Raw genomic sequence first — 6,000 nt, 5'->3', positions numbered from 1 at the left:
AGAGCTAAGGTAGACACCATTTCCAAACTTCCACCGCCAACTTCCATGAAGTCTATTCGTAGTTTCTTAGGTCATGCGGGATTCTACCGCCGATTTATTAAAGATTTCCCGAAAATATACCGTCCGATGACCCAGCTTCTAGAGAAAGATAGGCCGTTCGATTTTAGCGAGGAGTGTTTAAGGGCCTTTGAGTTGATTAAGGAGAGGTTAGTAAGTGCTCATATTCTTGTTGCTCCCGATTGGACTCTTCCATTTGAGATCATGTGTGATGCGAGCGATTTTGCTGTTGGAGCCGTGTTAGGGCAGCATCGAGAGAAACATTTTCATCCCATCTATTATACTAGCAAAACCCTTAACGATGCTAAGGAGAATTACACCACGACAGAGAAGGAACTTCTTGCGGTTGTTTTCGTGTGCGATAAATACCGATCCTATCTCGTGCTTTCTAAGACTATCATTTTCTCTGATCATGTGGCCCTGCGGTATTTGTTCGCTAAGAAAGATGCGAAGCCTCAACTTCTTCGTTGGATCCTTTTGCTTCAGGCGTTTGATATTGAAATTAAAGATAAAAGATGAGCTAAAAATGTTGCCGCCGACCACTTGTCACGACTAGAAAATTCCGACATGGACAAGACCCGGGAACAGGGAATTGGTGATGATTTCCCGGGAGAGACTATACTGTATGTAAAGGTGAGTGATGATGGGTTTCCATGGTTTGCCGATCTTGCTAATTATCTATACTCTAGTGACTTAGTGCCCGGACTGACATATCAGCAAAAGAAGAAGTTCTTTGCAGATATCAAATTCTACATTTGGGAGGATCCGTACTTATTTTGTATTGGCTCGGATCAGGTGATTCGCCGATGCGTTTTTGGTGATGAAGCTCGCAGTATTCTTCAACATTGTCATGAGGGCCCGACTGGTGGCCATTCAGTGCATCTTATACCGCCAAACGTGTGTTTGATGTGGGATTCTATTGGCCGACTATTTTTTGTGATGCACATGAGTTTGTTCGTTCGTGTGACGCGTGTCAGAGAACTGGAAACATCTCATTCTGAAATGAGATGCCCCAAAACCCCATCCAGGTGGTTGAGATCTTCGATATATGGGGCATTGATTTTATGGGTCCGTTTCCTATATCTAGAGGGAACAGATACATCCTCGTTGCTGTCGATTACGTGTCCAAATGGGTGGAGGCTCAAGCCTTACCTAGAAATGATGCGCGAGTTGTAGTGGGATTCCTTCGAAAACTCTTTGCTCGATTTGGTACTCCTAAGGCCCTGATCAGTGATCGGGGTACCCACTTTTGTAATGCTCAGATGGATAAGGTTTTGAAACGTTATGGGGTCACCCATCGACTTTCTACGGCCTACCATCCTCAGACTAGCGGTCAAGTGGAAAACACCAATCGTGGCATTAAGAGGATCTTAGAGAAAACAGTTGGGAACAGTCATGGAGACTGGGCTGAAAAGCTAGATGATGCACTCTGGGCCTTTCGTACTGCATTCAAAACGCCTATCGGGACCACTCCCTTTCGGTTAGTTTATGGAAAGGCGTGTCATCTACCTGTTGAGTTAGAACATCATGCATACTGGGCTTTAAGAGCCGTAAATCTTGATTTATCTGCGGCGGGAAAGAGTCGTTTTCTTCAGATTCATGAGGTTGAGGAGCTACGGAACGATGCATATGAAAGAAGTTGGGGGTATAAGGAGCGGACAAAGGAACGTCATGATAAACATATTAAGGGTCCCAAAGAGTTTAAATGTGGGGATAAGGTGCTTATGTATAATTCTCGGTTGAAGTTACCGGGTAAATTCAAATCCCGATGGGCTGGTCCGTTCGTTGTGAAGGAGGAATTTCCTTATGGGACAGTTGAGATAGAGGCTGATGATGGACATTCTTGGAAAGTGAATGGACATAGACTAAAGCATTATGTTGGAGGTCCACTTGGTGATCGCGAGGAGGAAGCGATCTACCTTGATCCGCCTGGAGAGTAGAGGAGGAGAGCACACTCGGGACTTTGCCCGAGTTGTATAGTTTGATAAAACTTAGTTGCATTATTTTCTTTTATTTTTATTCTGCTTTATTTTATTTTTCTTTGAGTCTGTTTTAGTAGTTAAGGCTGTTTGATGTCTGCTTTGGGTTGTTTTGAGTCTTATTTTGCAGGATTGGATTTTCTATTTTCTGAGCCAATCATATTGTAGAGGACACCCAGAAGCTGCGGCCGCGAATGAAATGCTATACGGTCGCCTTGGAACGAGACTTTTGAAGTAAACTTAGTTGCATTATTTTCTTTTATTTTTATTCTGCTTTATTTTATTTTTCTTTGAGTCTGTTTTAGTAGTTAAGGCTGTTTGATGTCTGCTTTGGGTTGTTTTGAGTCTTATTTTGCAGGATTGGATTTTCTTGTTCGTACTCAATCTCCATTCGGATGAGGATTTTCTGAGCCAATCATATTGTAGAGGACACCCAGAAGCTGCGGCCGCGAATGAAATGTTATACGGTCGCCTTGGAACGAGACTTTTGAAGTAAACTGCATTATTACCAGGGGAGTCTGTTCCAATTTATTGTTTTATTTGCTTTAATTTTTTTTATAAAGCTTTATTTTATGTCTTTTTCTATTCCTACATTGGGGACAATATAAATTTTAAGTGTGGGATGGGAAATGACGTTTTCTTTTGGTTAAAAACAATAATAATAAAAAAGAAAAAAAACAGTTTCAAATTTTATTAGAAAAAGAAAAAAATACATAAAATATAAAATTCAAAAAAAAAGTTAAAAAAATTGTCCCGAAATTTTATTGAATTTTTTTGCAAATAATGGAAAATGATAGAAAAATTTGAGATTGGTTTTTAAAACTACTATTATATATGAGATTAAATAAAAGATAACGCACTAAACTTGGGATATGTCGGTAGGCCCAACTAGCTTTAATAGTACTCTTTAGCAGATTTCATATATAATAAATTTGAAAAACGGTGAAACCGAATTTCGATGCTTAGGGAGGATTACCATAATCTAAAAACTTTGAGATGGTAAGACTTAGATGCACTCAAACCAGCAAACCACCACATGTCCATCTTTTTACGAGCTTAGAAATAGTTATATACTTTAGTGTGATATAAAAAAATGAAAAAAAAAAGAGAAAAAGAAGAGAAAAAAAAAGACAAAGAAAAGTATGTTTTGAAAGTGTATTCTGAAAAGTTGGTCCGAAAAGCAAATGACCATGAAAAAGTTATGTAATGAAAAATGCCAAAGAAGCATTCTCAAAGTTAGTAAAAGAGGCCAAAGTTGCACACACTAGACGGGACTTAGAGTTTACGTGTTGCCAAGGGGATAGTGACTCTGAGGATACACTATTGGGGCTCGAAGGTTCTTAGTCAATAAACATCAAATTAGGAATTTATAGAAAAAGTCCAATAATATTTAGGAATAGCTCGTACGGCCTCCACAGGACCATTCATCCATCAAATTTCACCGAGTACATCTAATTAGTACCATCAACGAGTCCTTGGCTTATGGTGATTTGTCAAACCAGTCCACTTTGACTCTAGTTTTTCTAGCTCTCTTTGTCTGAGATGGGGTAGGTGTAGCCGTGGTTTTTGAACTTAAAACACTTAATGCAAAGGGGGGCTTGATAGGCTGGTGGCTGGGTTTAAGTGGACAACAATATTGGCAATCGCTGTTTTTGTGTTTATCTGTGCTCAAAAGATAACCTATATGTTTTGAAAACTAGTCTTGAATTCTGATTCCGTTGCAATAATATTTTTCCCGGACGAAAAAGGTTTAAGTGTAGGGATATTTTATGTGGTGTAAAACATACAAATATTATATAGATATTCCCTACACTTTTAAGTTGCTTGGAGTAAATTTTGATTTAAATTACACAAGTTTCTGTTTAAATGTTTCATGTGACAATGAATTTGATTATTCTTAATTTTTTTTAAACTATATAATATACTATTTTTTTAATGATAGTTCAAAATTTTTAATTAATAATAATATGACTAGTAAACAGGTGTTTGGGTCCACAACAACTTCAGTTGGAAAAGTTTAACTTATGGCTCAGTTATTTTGTTTGTGAAGGAAATATGTAGAAGTCCCGTGGAGTGGAGCTCGAGACAAACCGCCAATCACTTGTTATAATAAATTATTATATGGGCTAAGGTCACAAAAGTATAAAGAAAAAGAATCTAATTTGGCTCTCGTTCAATTCAAGACACATGGGCCGTAGTTTTTGTTTTGTTGGAGCTTAAAAAACCCTACGTGCCCATTAATATAATTACAAGAGAATGGATTTAATACCCTATGAGATTTCTTGGTGGAAAAGAAAGACACAAGACAATTTTGTTCGGTGTGAACCTCCTTTACACAAGCTTGCTAGACACAAAGTCAAACAAATATACATTAATTAATTCTTGGTGGTGGATTTTTTGGAACAAGGTGCAACTCACGTGAAATCGAAGAAGAATATTATTGTTATAAATTTCGTGAGGTGGGGTTTTTGGTGCAAACAAGATCAACTTTATTGTAATATTTTGATGAACCATAATCTCTATTTTACTTTTGTTTCATATTTTTTTATGAGTAGCTAAATACTTTATACTACCTAGGTTTTGGTTGAGTACTGTGTTAGCTTAATGGTTTGACGAACTATTATTGATTTTTGGTTGATTTGATGCTATGGTAAAGGTTTTTAATTGGTTTGGTCATGATATTGTTGAGTAATTTAATCTAGTTTATTACTTTAATATTTATTCAACTTGTGTTTAATAGTTTTTTGGTGATTGTTAGACACATGATTAGGTTGTTTACTTTGTGTTTTTAACTTGTTTGCGGTTTATGGTCGAAATAACCGTATGAATAATTTATAAAAGTTTATTAGATTTTATTGTTCTTTCACTAGAGCGACCAGGGGGTAATTTAGTGTTGTTTCATCTTTGTCTTTTGCGGGTTTAGGTAATAATTGCACGGGAGTGAGTTATCCTAGGTCCCTTATATTATTGTGATACAAGTTTTGTTCAAGTTAATTAAAAATACCCCATTTATATTAATAGATATTGTATCCGAACAGACCGAGAGGTGATTTGGGTTTTGGGGTACCATAGTATTATTAGGTAAGGTGAGACCGGGAGGTGATCCAGACCTTTAACAATTGAGCTTCACATGTCATTAGAGTTCTAAGATATCGTTGGTGAGGCCGGGAGGCGATCTAGCGCATTTTTAGTGGTCTCTAGTGTCACATTTTTAAGATATTGTTTTTCAACCTAGTCAAGTTCATTAGCTATTAAGTTTAACTAGTATGATTCCATTACCTAGGTAGTCGTTTCTCATATTTGTTTTAAAACCCAATTTTTATAAAGTTTTATTTTTAGTTTAAATTTTAATTAGTTAAGTTTTATTAGTTTAATTAATATAAAAAAATTCTAAAAAATCAAAAGAAAGTCTAGGTTAGTAATCTTTTAGGTTTAATAATTAGAGTTTACCCATAGTGTCCTAGGTTCGATATCCGTTCTTACTTGCTAACTACATTGTGACCGGTTCACTTGCCGATTGTGTGTTTTTTTAGGTGAATTCGGTAAAACTTGGTTTTTAATATTATATACATTTTTCACACATCAACCCCCCCCCATTCGTCTTGAGACACACGTGAAGAACGTGTGAGTCAAGAACCTCTAGTAGTGATGAAATAGCTTCTTGATGGCTAGAGGGTAGGATCCTTCATATCCCAATCTCAGAGCTACTCCAGCAACAGCATCAGTGGAGTATTCTGTTGGGTAGTCGGGTTGATCACCAAACAACGTAACCTCGCGAATCATAGCCTCTGAGATGACAACAGGCCTTTTCTGAATCTTCAGTCAACGGTCACAGCTCCCCCAACACCCCTCTGGTTAATGGAAGCATTGTTCCAAAACTCTGTCACCATTTTCTTACAAATGATAGGGGTTTCTCGTATAGCGTGAGAAATTCTGCAGGTGTTGAGCCCCACTATCATGGACT

The sequence above is a fragment of the Bidens hawaiensis genome, unplaced genomic scaffold, assembly GCF_021521415.1.
Source record: "Bidens hawaiensis isolate Kalapana, Puna unplaced genomic scaffold, B.hawaiensis_p1.1 tig00017344_1, whole genome shotgun sequence".
Classification (NCBI taxonomy): domain Eukaryota; kingdom Viridiplantae; phylum Streptophyta; class Magnoliopsida; order Asterales; family Asteraceae; genus Bidens; species Bidens hawaiensis.
Note: the sequence above shows the minus strand (reverse complement) of the source record.